The sequence below is a fragment of the Spea bombifrons genome, chromosome 2 (genome assembly GCF_027358695.1).
Source record: "Spea bombifrons isolate aSpeBom1 chromosome 2, aSpeBom1.2.pri, whole genome shotgun sequence".
Classification (NCBI taxonomy): domain Eukaryota; kingdom Metazoa; phylum Chordata; class Amphibia; order Anura; family Pelobatidae; genus Spea; species Spea bombifrons.
In genome coordinates, this window is record NC_071088.1 from 112,630,241 (window position 1) to 112,642,571 (window position 12,331).

General features: G+C 38.7%; 2 pseudogenes; both read right to left on the reverse strand.

Annotated features, from left to right (window-relative positions):
* Positions 1–1,956: 1,956 nt before the first annotated feature.
* Positions 1,957–8,992, reverse strand: LOC128473801 (cystinosin-like; annotated as a pseudogene).
* Positions 8,993–9,536: 544 nt separating this feature from the next.
* Positions 9,537–12,004, reverse strand: LOC128473802 (cystinosin-like; annotated as a pseudogene).
* Positions 12,005–12,331: the final 327 nt, after the last annotated feature.

Below are 12,331 nucleotides of genomic sequence, written 5' to 3' on the forward strand. Positions count from 1 at the left end.
GCTACCTCTGGACTCACGAAACCCCTGGGTCCATGCCTTGAAGGATTGTCCTGCCTCTTGGGAGATTGTAAGGCTGGTTCTGTATTCAAACTCCATGTCTGCAGACAAACCCTTCATGCAGGTGAAGCACCGTCACAGCCTCAGATGTGTCTGTAGAGGATTTGAAATGTTGCAGCAGTTATCGGTGCTTGTCATTGTCATGTCACAGTATGTTCTCTTCATGATATCACTAATGATGCTAAGTGTCCCAGATGATTTCTAAAGAGATTGTCCCATATTTTGTGTTATGTCATAAATTGTTTATTTCTGTTTCTTTGAAAGAAACACTTATGATTTATGATCTAAGTTACCCTCATCCTTTGTGTAATCCCTTCCTTGTTCAACATTATGTCAGCAATGTACATTATGCAGGGCTGAACCGTACTGTGCCCTGCAGTGTAATCTACTTACTAAAATCCTAGACGTGTTAAAGTGCGAGGACCAGAGAGCAGGAGGGGTATAGCAGCTATGGAGATTATTTTGGTGCAGGGTGTGTGGAGATTAGGGATGCCTTTTTATATTGAATTATTGTTCGTTATTATTTGATCTGTACATGCATCTGAACACAACCTTCAATTTTTGTTACAGGATGTTTATGTCACGAGAGTAAGAGAAAGTGGACCTGCAGAGGTTTTCGGACTTCAGACTGGAAACAAAATAAGCTGGTAATAGACTGATGCTCTATTATAAAAATGTCCCTCTTTAAAAACAGTTACAAATAAAAAGCAAATTTGTAATATTTTTGTGTACCAGAGTTGCGTTGATTTTATTGTTATTCTACAGTTAAAGGAAGTTTCTTGTCCCGTGCAGCCAAGTAGTTTAAACGTGCTGATCCGCATAGATGTGGATGTTTGCATTTCCCATTTCTACCCCTACTTTCCATTTCCTTTTTCCTTAATCCCTTTATGAGTTACTCTGCCATTAAAATCATTATGTCAATAATGCTATAAATATACCCAAAATAAAGGCTACCTCTGGGCTCACGAAACCTCTGGGTCCATGCCTTGAAGGATTGTCCTGCCTCTTGGGAGATTGTAAGGCTGGATCTGTATTAAAGCTCCATGTCTGCAGACAAACCCTTCATGCAGGTGAAGCACCGACACAGCCTCAGATGAGTCTGTAGATGATGAAATTTTGCAGCAGTTATCGGTGCTTGTCATTGTGATGTCACAGTATTTTCTCTTCATGATATCACTACTGATGCTAAGTGTCCTAGATGATTTTAAAGGGGTAGTCCCATATTTTGTGTTATGTCAAAACTTCTTTATTTCTGTTTCTTTAAAAGAAACATTTATGATTTATGATCTAAATTACCCCCATCCTTTGTGTAATCCCTTCCTTCTTTATCATTATGTCAGCAACATGTACATTATTCAGAGCTGAACCGTACTGTGCCCTGCAGTGTAATCTATTTACTAAAATCCTAGACGTGTTAAAGTGCGAGGACCAGAGAGCAGGAGGGGTATAGCAGCTATGGAGATTATTTTGGTGCAGGGTGTGTGGAGATTAGGGAAGCCTTTTTATATTGAATTATTGTTCGTTATGATTTGATCTGTACATGCATCTGAACACAACCTTCAATTTTTGTTACAGGATTTTTTTGTCACAAGAGTAAGAGATAGTGGATCTGCAGAGGTTGTCGGACTGCAGACTGGAAACAAAATAAACTGGTAATAGACTGATGCTCTATTATATAAATGTCCCTCTTTAAAAAAAAGTTACAAATAAAAAGCAATTTTGTAATATTTAAAGAACTTTAAAGGTTCTGATCCGCATAGATGTGGATGTTTGCATATCTCATTTCTACCCCTACTTTCCATTTCCTTTTTCCTTAATCCCTTTACAAGTTAATCTGCCATTAAAATCATTATGTTAGTAATGCTATAAATATACCCAAAATAAAGGCTACCTCTGGGCTCACGAAGCCTCTGGGTCCATGCCTTGAAGGATTGTCCTGCCTCTTGGGAGATTGTAAGGCTGGATCTGTGTTAAAGCTCCATGTCTGCAGACAAACCCTTCATGCAGGTGAAGCACCGTCACAGCCTCAGATGTGTCTGTAGATGATGAAATCTTGCAGCAGTTATCGGTGCTTGTCATTGTGATGTCACAGTATTTTCTCTTCATGATAGCACTACTGATGCTAAGTGTCCCAGATGATTTTAAAGGGATAGTCCCATATTTTGTCCTAAATTGTTTGTATCTTTAAAAGAAACACTTATGAATTATGATATAAGTTACCTTTATATCTATATATATAAACCATTTGTTTTTGTTTCAACCGACTAAAAAACCTTGAATCTTTTTACACTACAGGACAAAAACAATTTTTATGTTTTTAATATGTCTCTGTAATGTCATTCTTACTCATATGCCTAGGTTTTTTAACCTATTTTGTCTGTTATTTGTCCAGTTTGCTTATTTTATACCTATTTTATTTGGGTGATATATGTGGACTGCTTAGCTGATACAGCTATACATCAACAATATGCAAAAAGACCACCCCATCTCCCCCTTATCATTCTGATCCATTAGCTGATCTCTGTGTGCTGGCAGGGATCAGATTTTGTATAATTATACAGGGGTTGTTATCAGTCACTGATTAGCAGCGGTTTCCCTCCATTACCCGAGTCAGTTTCTGTGTGTAACTGAAGTTTCACTCGCACATTCAAACACGGTTATAACTGTAATGCAGCAGGAGGGATGAGCTGTAACTGACAGGCAGCCCCGGCTTCTCCGAAGGTTAGTACATAACCTTATGTTAGCACCTTATCTGTGTGAGCCTCATTCGATCCTGTGGGGTTTTAAAGTAATAGTCATTGTATTAACGCATAACTGTCATTTTCCCTCCCACACCTGCTGCAAAATATTACCTTCTTCTTCATTTATAGTCTGTTCAGCAGGCTAGTGTGTAATGGGTTTGGGTTAAACACGTTACATTACTGTTAATATTCACCAAAATGATCTGTTAATTCTTACCTGACACAGACATGTTAGTGATGTGTTCTGGCATTTCTATTTTTTACTGTTTCATCTTAATTGCTGTCATTATTTTTTGTTGTACCCTTTAAATGTATGTATATATATCATAACCGTCAATAAATTCTAAATCTCTTAAGATCATTGTGACAGTACTGTCTGTAAAATATGCAGTGCAACGGACGCTACAACTAACTTTCTCCCTGTCATGGATGCCAAATGTTTTTAAAACTTTTGTAACCCACGCAAAGTTCTTTGTAATATTGATTTCCACTGTTTAACCCCTTAAGAGCTGTTTTTTCTCTTTGTACCCTCCTGGACCAAGGCAGTTTTAACATTTTTGTGGTCCTTGTTTTTAGCTTTAAATTTATTTTCTCTCTTGTTGTTTGTTAATTTTTTTGGGAGGGGGGTTAGGGCTTTCTTTAGATACCATTTTTATCATTTCATCTAACTTCCTATAAAAAATGTACAAAATATGCCTTCTATTTAAATAAAAAAAGCCTGCTAAAAAAGATTATATTTGTCCTAAGTTTAGAAATACCCAATATTGTGTTCAGCATCATCTCCTCAGTAGTGATACCACCCATTGCAGAATATGACAGCACTACATAAAACAATACCTAATATACATACAGTTCTGTGTAAAAGTTGTAGATATTTGTGAAAAGTTGTGAAAAGTAAGAAGGCGTTCAAATAAGACATGTTAGTAGTTGGAATTTTGTTAAATGCTAAAAAGTACGCGAACAGAAGAAAAATCTGAATCAAAATTAATAATTTTGCGTGACCACAATCTGCACAAAATCAGGGATTTTGTAGGCATGTAGTTAGGTGTATGATTAAATGAGCAAAAAGACACAAGGAAGTTATACGGAATTCACAAGAACTCTCTGAGCCGACAATTTCAAGGCAGATATGGGTTTCCAGATGTCCCGTCCAAGCTCTTTTGAAGAAACCAAATACAAACGGGCAATGTTGAGGACTGTAGATGCAGTGGTCCGCCAAGGAACCTTAGTGCAGCAGATGAAAGACGCATAATGCTTACTTTCTTTCAGAATCGGGAGATGTCCAGCAGTCTCATCAACTCAGCATTGGCTGAAACCAATGGTACCCAGATACATGCATCTACTGACTATAGAAGTCTGGTCTAAACTGTTCTTCACGGAAGACTTGCAGTCAAAAGCCGTACCTCGAACATGCAAACAACGTGTGTACAAGTGTGGGGCTGCATTTCTGCAAATAGAGTTGGGGATTTGTTCAGACTCAATGGTTTCTTCAATGCTGAGCAGTATGGGCAGATACTTATTGATCATACAATACCATCAGAGAGGCACCCGATTGGCCTCAAAGTTATTCTGCAGCATTAGCTTCCACGTTACCTTTATTCTGGTTTTGATCTCTGTCCAACATTACCAAATGTAGCTTGTGTTTACATATATATTTATTCATGTAGATGTATTTACTAGAAGCAATAATACCTCCAACCAAGACCCTGGGTTATCAGTTTTACCTGTTCTTTTGCTATGTAGGCGATTGCTTCAAGTGCCCCATAACCTTTTGTTATTATCAGACATGTAGAACAGATAAGATTGTTTTTGCTTGACCAGGAATGCATTTTTTTTATTTTTTTTTACACAGTACATTCTGCATTTATTAATCATTCATTGTACATTTTCAACAATCAATCCTATTCTATCCGAAACGCGGTTACTGGTGAACTACAAAAACTGTTTTGAAAAGGCCCATTAATATTAAACAATGTCATTCGTTTATTTTGAAGATACGTAAAAATCATTTAACTTTCCACTGCTGACCAAAGTACACATTGCAGTTTACAAAATCTTAAATGTGTTGTTTTATTCATTTATAAAAGTACTTCAATACAATACAATTCACCAAAAACAAATGGAACAATCAAATGCTGTAACAGAAATGAACTGCTGCCCATACAATACAGTGATATTTATCAGATAATTATAAATAACAATCCATCTGTGGTTTTGTAGATAAAAGAAAACTTTAAGATAACAGACTCGCGACTTAAACATTTTTTTGGTAATGTGTTTAAAGAACAGTCAAGCTAAATATTATAGATATTATAAAGTATATATTCTAGGAAGCATTATTGTTTTACTCCTAATGCCACCATGCTGTGAAAAATCCCTAAAAGACACAAATCTTAAACCCTTCCCGACTCCAAATATGTCAGAATAAATCCCTGGATCAACGTTCTGTCCCTAATATCCATAACTTGTAATATTATTGCTTTCAAGAAACACGTCCAAGCTCCTTTTGAACTCTTTTATTGACTTTACCATTACCACTTCCTCTGGCAGAGAGTTCCATAATCTCACCGCTCTTACTGTAAAGAACCCCCGTCTGTGCTGGTGTAGAAACCTTCTTTCCTCTTCCCCAGACTCAACATTCTTACCGTTGTTTAAGATCATACATAATAAAATAAAGTTAGATCAACCATATAGAAATTTATTTTTTTGTTTTTGCTTAAAAGAAAAGCTCACTTAGGTAACCAATATTTCACACAATAATTCACTGTCTTTAAGTAATGATACAGCAGATAATGCTGAACATGACTACAAACAAAATGGTTCCTAATGCATATTTTGTTCATATTATGTTCCGTATGCACGCCCATTGTACACTAAACTCGTCAATGGACAAGATGCAAGCATTGGCTTATGGTTAGAGTCCTTTTCACTGAAGATAAAAAATTGCACGGTTTTAATATCATCGTTTTTATACTTACCATTGTTATAAGACTGTAAAAACATTTGGATTATACTGAAACTTCATCCTATAAAATCTAGCAGAACATTTCCGATACTCCATCCTTCAGTGCTTTTCCGACGGAAGTTCATGTAAGCCTGGGAAATGCAAATTGTGTTCCATATAACATAATAAAAACAAACAAGTTGATGGCGAGTAATGAATCAAACAATGTCTAGGTCTCTACACATCTTAAAAGACCTGTTCCACCTAGGGTGCCTCATAAAATATTACCAGATACAAGTTGCATCATGTAAAGGGAGGAAAGCGGAGCCTGCCATTTTATTTTCTGCCAGACGTGAAAACAGCTTTCATTTTTTTTATTGCTGTACTACTGTTAAGTCACTGAAAGGATTTGAAAAAGAATCTACAGAAAAAGAGTATAGTATTTAAAAACAGGAATACGTTTATTCAACGTGTATACAAGAGTAGTGGATAAAAATGTAAGTATTTAGGGAAAAAAATTGCTAGATGGAACAGCACCTTTAGGGAGATTCATGGTGAGACTCCTTTCTACAGATCAACATTACATGCTGGTGTGTAAATGACGATTACAACTTTCAGCAGCAGAACTTCTCTAGTTTTACATTACAAGACGCTGTATCAGGTGTTATTTACAGACCCTCGTACATTATTTGAAAAGATCTGTAGATCTTCCAGATAAGCTTGAGTGCAAGTGAAAATAGTTAATAATCAATGTATTTCTGATTGAAGATCCATGGTAACGTCAACACTTTACCTGAGGGAAGTACTTCATGAGCGTAATGGCCAACTTAATGTGCGAGAAGCAGAATAAGAACTGCAGCCACGTGACCTTCCCAACCTCGGCCACAATCAGCATGCTGAAAGCAAATAACCAGGCAATGACAAGGAGGCCGATGGCTACTTTGGAAACTTTCTGGATACCCCGCTGTGAAAACAAAATACAAGTCTTTAAAATGTATATGTACTGGCAACATTAGAGCTGATGCACAAAGTATACAGAAACAGTAAAAAACAAATAACGCTGGGTATAAATGTCTAGCATGTATGATGTTCTTTTTTTTTTTGACGCAATGCATTCCACGATGGTGAAAGTAATCATTTTTGTAAATAATAAAGTCCTCCTGTAAAACAGGAGGTCTGGCAAGATGCCCGACAATCAATGGTGTTTTTCTGTCTAGACCTGTTCCAGACCAGTGCTCCCTGCCCCTTTAAGTATTTACAAAGCTCAAGCATAAAGTGGATTGTGACCGATATTCAGCAAAATTCAATTTACAAGAAATGTTTAGTTCTGTTGATGTCACTCACTTCGTAAATGCAGCATTGAATGATAGTAATGATCGTAAGCAGCACCGCATGGAGGCTGAAAAAAATCCACTGGGATGACTCCGTTGGGATACATCTGAAGAAATTCTTCCTATAATAATAGTTCCAGACATAGTTTGATGAACTGCCCGACAGATTAGCAGAGGAAATTAAAAACCTACCCTAATGCAGTGGTTCTCAACCCGTGTATCCTCAGGACCCACATTTGTCTTTGGTCATTAAGTCGTGACCCAAAAATAACCTCAGAAAAGATGAGGGAGTGGAAAGGCTGCCCGCGGGCTGCAGCAGGAAGAGGGGAGGAGCAATCAGAGAAAAACTTTATTCAGCTCCCACTAGGAACAGACAGCGACTGCAAACCAATCAAGCAACTTGCTTTGCGGTCGGGGGGTAATACTAAAGTACATGCCGGACCGGAGGCTGCCTGATGGCCCTGATTGTTGCGGCCACGGTCCTGACAGCCTGCTGCTCGCGGATTGCCGCTAGAATGTGTAAGGCAGCCCCAGGAAAGCGACATTTTCCCGGTATGCCTCCAGTCCGCCCCTGACCCTCCGCGACCCCCTGAAGACAGGGTCGCGACCCATGAGTTGAGACCCACTGCCCTAATGTATGATATCCAGAACAGCCCAACATTGAAAACGCTGTATGCAATGAAACCAGGGAGATTCAATGCCAAAAAATCAAAACTCAGTCCCACAACGCTGCAATTAACACAAAACATTATTATCATTACTGTCCACAGTAAAGCCGGGGTATACGGTACAGCTCAAGCACAAAATGGCACTGCTTTCCCCCATTGGGAGTTGGTTTGCTAATAACTGCAGATAGAAATTGATTAAACGATATTCATAATTATCCTTCTTCAAAGCAAAGCAAAATGCAGCACAAAGCCATAACCATGAAACCACCGATAAAAATAATCTCTACATTTACAAGCAGTTGGTCTAAAATGCTGTATAGAAAGAACATGTGTGTTCTTGAAAACTATAAACTTTTTCTTTCCTGCCCTACAAACTTTTAAGAATAGCTAGCTATAGATAGATAGATTTGCCCTTTCTGGCCACAAATTGAATTCCATATAGAAGGTTTTTTTCCCCCCCATACAAAAAGGTTTTTTTATATTATGTATTGTAAATGTTAAGCATTCCAGATTTATTTTAATTCCTTTCATTGCTGTATTGTATAGCTATGCACATGTTTTCAGGTTTGCATTGTAACGAAGTAGCATAGAACCCTAGGTCGCTTAAATAGGGGATCAATTTCTGCTATTCACGGAACGCAGAATTTGATGTCACATAAGAGCCATTCAGCCCATCTAGTCTGCCCTCTCACATCTTAATCAGTCCTCAGTCTCATCTAAGATTCAGGATAGCTTTATACCTATCCAATTCCCTTACTGTATTAGCCTCTACCACTTCTGATGGGAGGCTGTGCCATTTATCTACCACCCTCCCTTTTTTCCGCATACATTTCCTACCAACAAATTCAGCAAGATATATGCCCATAACTAGTTTTCTGCATACATGCTAGGTCATCAGTAACTTCAATTTATGTAAATAGTTGGTACCTTTTCCTTTGCCAGTTCTCAAACACTTGTAGATAAAAGGACACAGACCAGACCAAGAAATAGATCCAGCCTATGATCTGCTCCAAGACCTCCACAGTGAAGCTATGAATAACCAGAAAACGGACACGTTGTCTAAACAAAAAGATAATATTAATATTATGCTGAGAGTTTATCATCATCAAGAATTTAAATGACAAACCTTTGTTACTGAAAGGCAATATGAGCTACAAGCACATTTAAAATCATGTTGCAGGCATTCCACACCTGCTACTTAAATGTAACAGCTCTACCAAACAAGAAACTGTACTTAGGCTTGGTTTCCATTTGGGTTTTTTTTTTGCTAAAAACGCCTATAAAAACGCCAATAGCGCCACCTGGCGTTTTTTTGTGAAAAACGGCTGCAGCCAGATGTTAGCTGTTCTTCAATAGGAAATCGCAAAATGCAATTTCCACTTGGCGTTTTTCTGTCTGGCGTTTTTTCAGTCCTCTTTGGCGTTTTTCTGCTTTTTTGGGCTCTGTGGCAGTTTTTCAAAACTGCAGCATGTTGACACTCTGGCGTTTTTTGCAAGAAATCTTGGCTTTTTTTCTCCAATAGAAGTCTATGGGAGAGAAAAAACGCCATGAAAAAGCCATGTGGGTTTATTGCCTTGGCGTTTTTTATGGCGTTTTTTTCCACAGTTACAATGCAGAGGATGGACCCAGTATCTGTGTGTCCTACGAGAAATAGGCTGACAAGACGCTGTATCAGGTGTTATTTACAGACCCTCGTACATTATTTGAAAAGATCTGTAGATCTTCCAGATAAGCTTGAGTGCAAGTGAAAATAGTTAATAATCAATGTATTTCTGATTGAAGATCCATGGTAACGTCAACACTTTACCTGAGGGAAGTACTTCATGGGCGTAATGGCCAACTTAATGTGCCAGAAGCAGAATAAGAACTGCAGCCACGTGACCTTCCCAACCTCGGCCACAATCAGCATGCTGAAAGCAAATAACCAGGCAATGACAAGGAGGCCGATGGCTACTTTGGAAACTTTCTGGATACCCCGCTGTGAAAACAAAATACAAGTCTTTAAAATGTATATGTACTGGCAACATTAGAGCTGATGCACAAAGTATACAGAAACAGTAAAAAACAAATAACGCTGGGTATAAATGTCTAGCATGTATGATGTTCTTTTTTTTTTGACGCAATGCATTCCACGATGGTGAAAGTAATCATTTTTGTAAATAATAAAGTCCTCCTGTAAAACAGGAGGTCTGGCAAGATGCCCGACAATCAATGGTGTTTTTCTGTCTAGACCTGTTCCAGACCAGTGCTCCCTGCCCCTTTAAGTATTTACAAAGCTCAAGCATAAAGTGGATTGTGACCGATATTCAGCAAAATTCAATTTACAAGAAATGTTTAGTTCTGTTGATGTCACGCACTTCGTAAATGCAGCATTGAATGATAGTAATGATCGTAAGCAGCACCGCATGGAGGCTGAAAAAAATCCACTGGGATGACTCCGTTGGGATACATCTGAAGAAATTCTTCCTATAATAATAGTTCCAGACATAGTTTGATGAACTGCCCGACAGATTAGCAGAGGAAATTAAAAACCTACCCTAATGCAGTGGTTCTCAACCCGTGTATCCTCAGGACCCACATTTGTCTTTGGTCATTAAGTTGTGACCCAAAAATAACCTCAGAAAAGATGAGGGAGTGGAAAGGCTGCCCGCGGGCTGCAGCAGGAAGAGGGGAGGAGCAATCAGAGAAAAACTTTATTCAGCTCCCACTAGGAACAGACAGCGACTGCAAACCAATCAAGCAACTTGCTTTGCGGTCGGGGGGTAATACTAAAGTACATGCCGGACCGGAGGCTGCCTGATGGCCCTGATTGTTGCGGCCACGGTCCTGACAGCCTGCTGCTCGCGGATTGCCACTAGAATGTGTAAGGCAGCCCCAGGAAAGCGACATTTTCCCGGTATGCCTCCAGTCCGCCCCTGACCCTCCGCGACCCCCTGAAGACAGGGTCGCGACCCATGAGTTGAGACTCACTGCCCTAATGTATGATATCCAGAACAGCCCAACATTGAAAACGCTGTATGCAATGAAACCAGGGAGATTCAATGCCAAAAAATCAAAACTCAGTCCCACAACGCTGCAATTAACACAAAACATTATTATCATTACTGTCCACAGTAAAGCCGGGGTATACGGTACAGCTCAAGCACAAAATGGCACTGCTTTCCCCCATTGGGAGTTGGTTTGCTAATAACTGCAGATAGAAATTGATTAAACGATATTCATAATTATCCTTCTTCAAAGCAAAGCAAAATGCAGCACAAAGCCATAACCATGAAACCACCGATAAAAATAATCTCTACATTTACAAGCAGTTGGTCTAAAATGCTGTATAGAAAGAACATGTGTGTTCTTGAAAACTATAAACTTTTTCTTTCCTGCCCTACAAACTTTTAAGAATAGCTAGCTATAGATAGATAGATTTGCCCTTTCTGGCCACAAATTGAATTCCATATAGAAGGTTTTTTTCCCCCCCATACAAAAAGGTTTTTTTATATTATGTATTGTAAATGTTAAGCATTCCAGATTTATTTTAATTCCTTTCATTGCTGTATTGTATAGCTATGCACATGTTTTCAGGTTTGCATTGTAACGAAGTAGCATAGAACCCTAGGTCGCTTAAATAGGGGATCAATTTCTGCTATTCACGGAACGCAGAATTTGATGTCACATAAGAGCCATTCAGCCCATCTAGTCTGCCCTCTCACATCTTAATCAGTCCTCAGTCTCATCTAAGATTCAGGATAGCTTTATACCTATCCAATTCCCTTACTGTATTAGCCTCTACCACTTCTGATGGGAGGCTGTGCCATTTATCTACCACCCTCCCTTTTTTCCGCATACATTTCCTACCAACAAATTCAGCAAGATATATGCCTATAACTAGTTTTCTGCATACATGCTAGGTCATCAGTAACTTCAATTTATGTAAATAGTTGGTACCTTTTCCTTTGCCAGTTCTCAAACACTTGTAGATAAAAGGACACAGACCAGACCAAGAAATAGATCCAGCCTATGATCTGCTCCAAGACCTCCACAGTGAAGCTATGAATAACCAGAAAACGGACACGTTGTCTAAACAAAAAGATAATATTAATATTATGCTGAGAGTTTATCATCATCAAGAATTTAAATGACAAACCTTTGTTACTGAAAGGCAATATGAGCTACAAGCACATTTAAAATCATGTTGCAGGCATTCCACACCTGCTACTTAAATGTAACAGCTCTACCAAACAAGAAACTGTACTTAGGCTTGGTTTCCATTTGGGTTTTTTTTGCTAAAAACGCCTATAAAAACGCCAATAGCGCCACCTGGCGTTTTTTTGTGAAAAACGGCTGCAGCCAGATGTTAGCTGTTCTTCAATAGGAAATCGCAAAATGCAATTTCCACTTGGCGTTTTTCTGTCTGGCGTTTTTTCAGTCCTCTTTGGCGTTTTTCTGCTTTTTTGGGCTCTGTGGCAGTTTTTCAAAACTGCAGCATGTTGACACTCTGGCGTTTTTTGCAAGAAATCTTGGCTTTTTTTCTCCAATAGAAGTCTATGGGAGAGAAAAAACGCCATGAAAAAGCCATGTGGGTTTATTGCCTTGGCG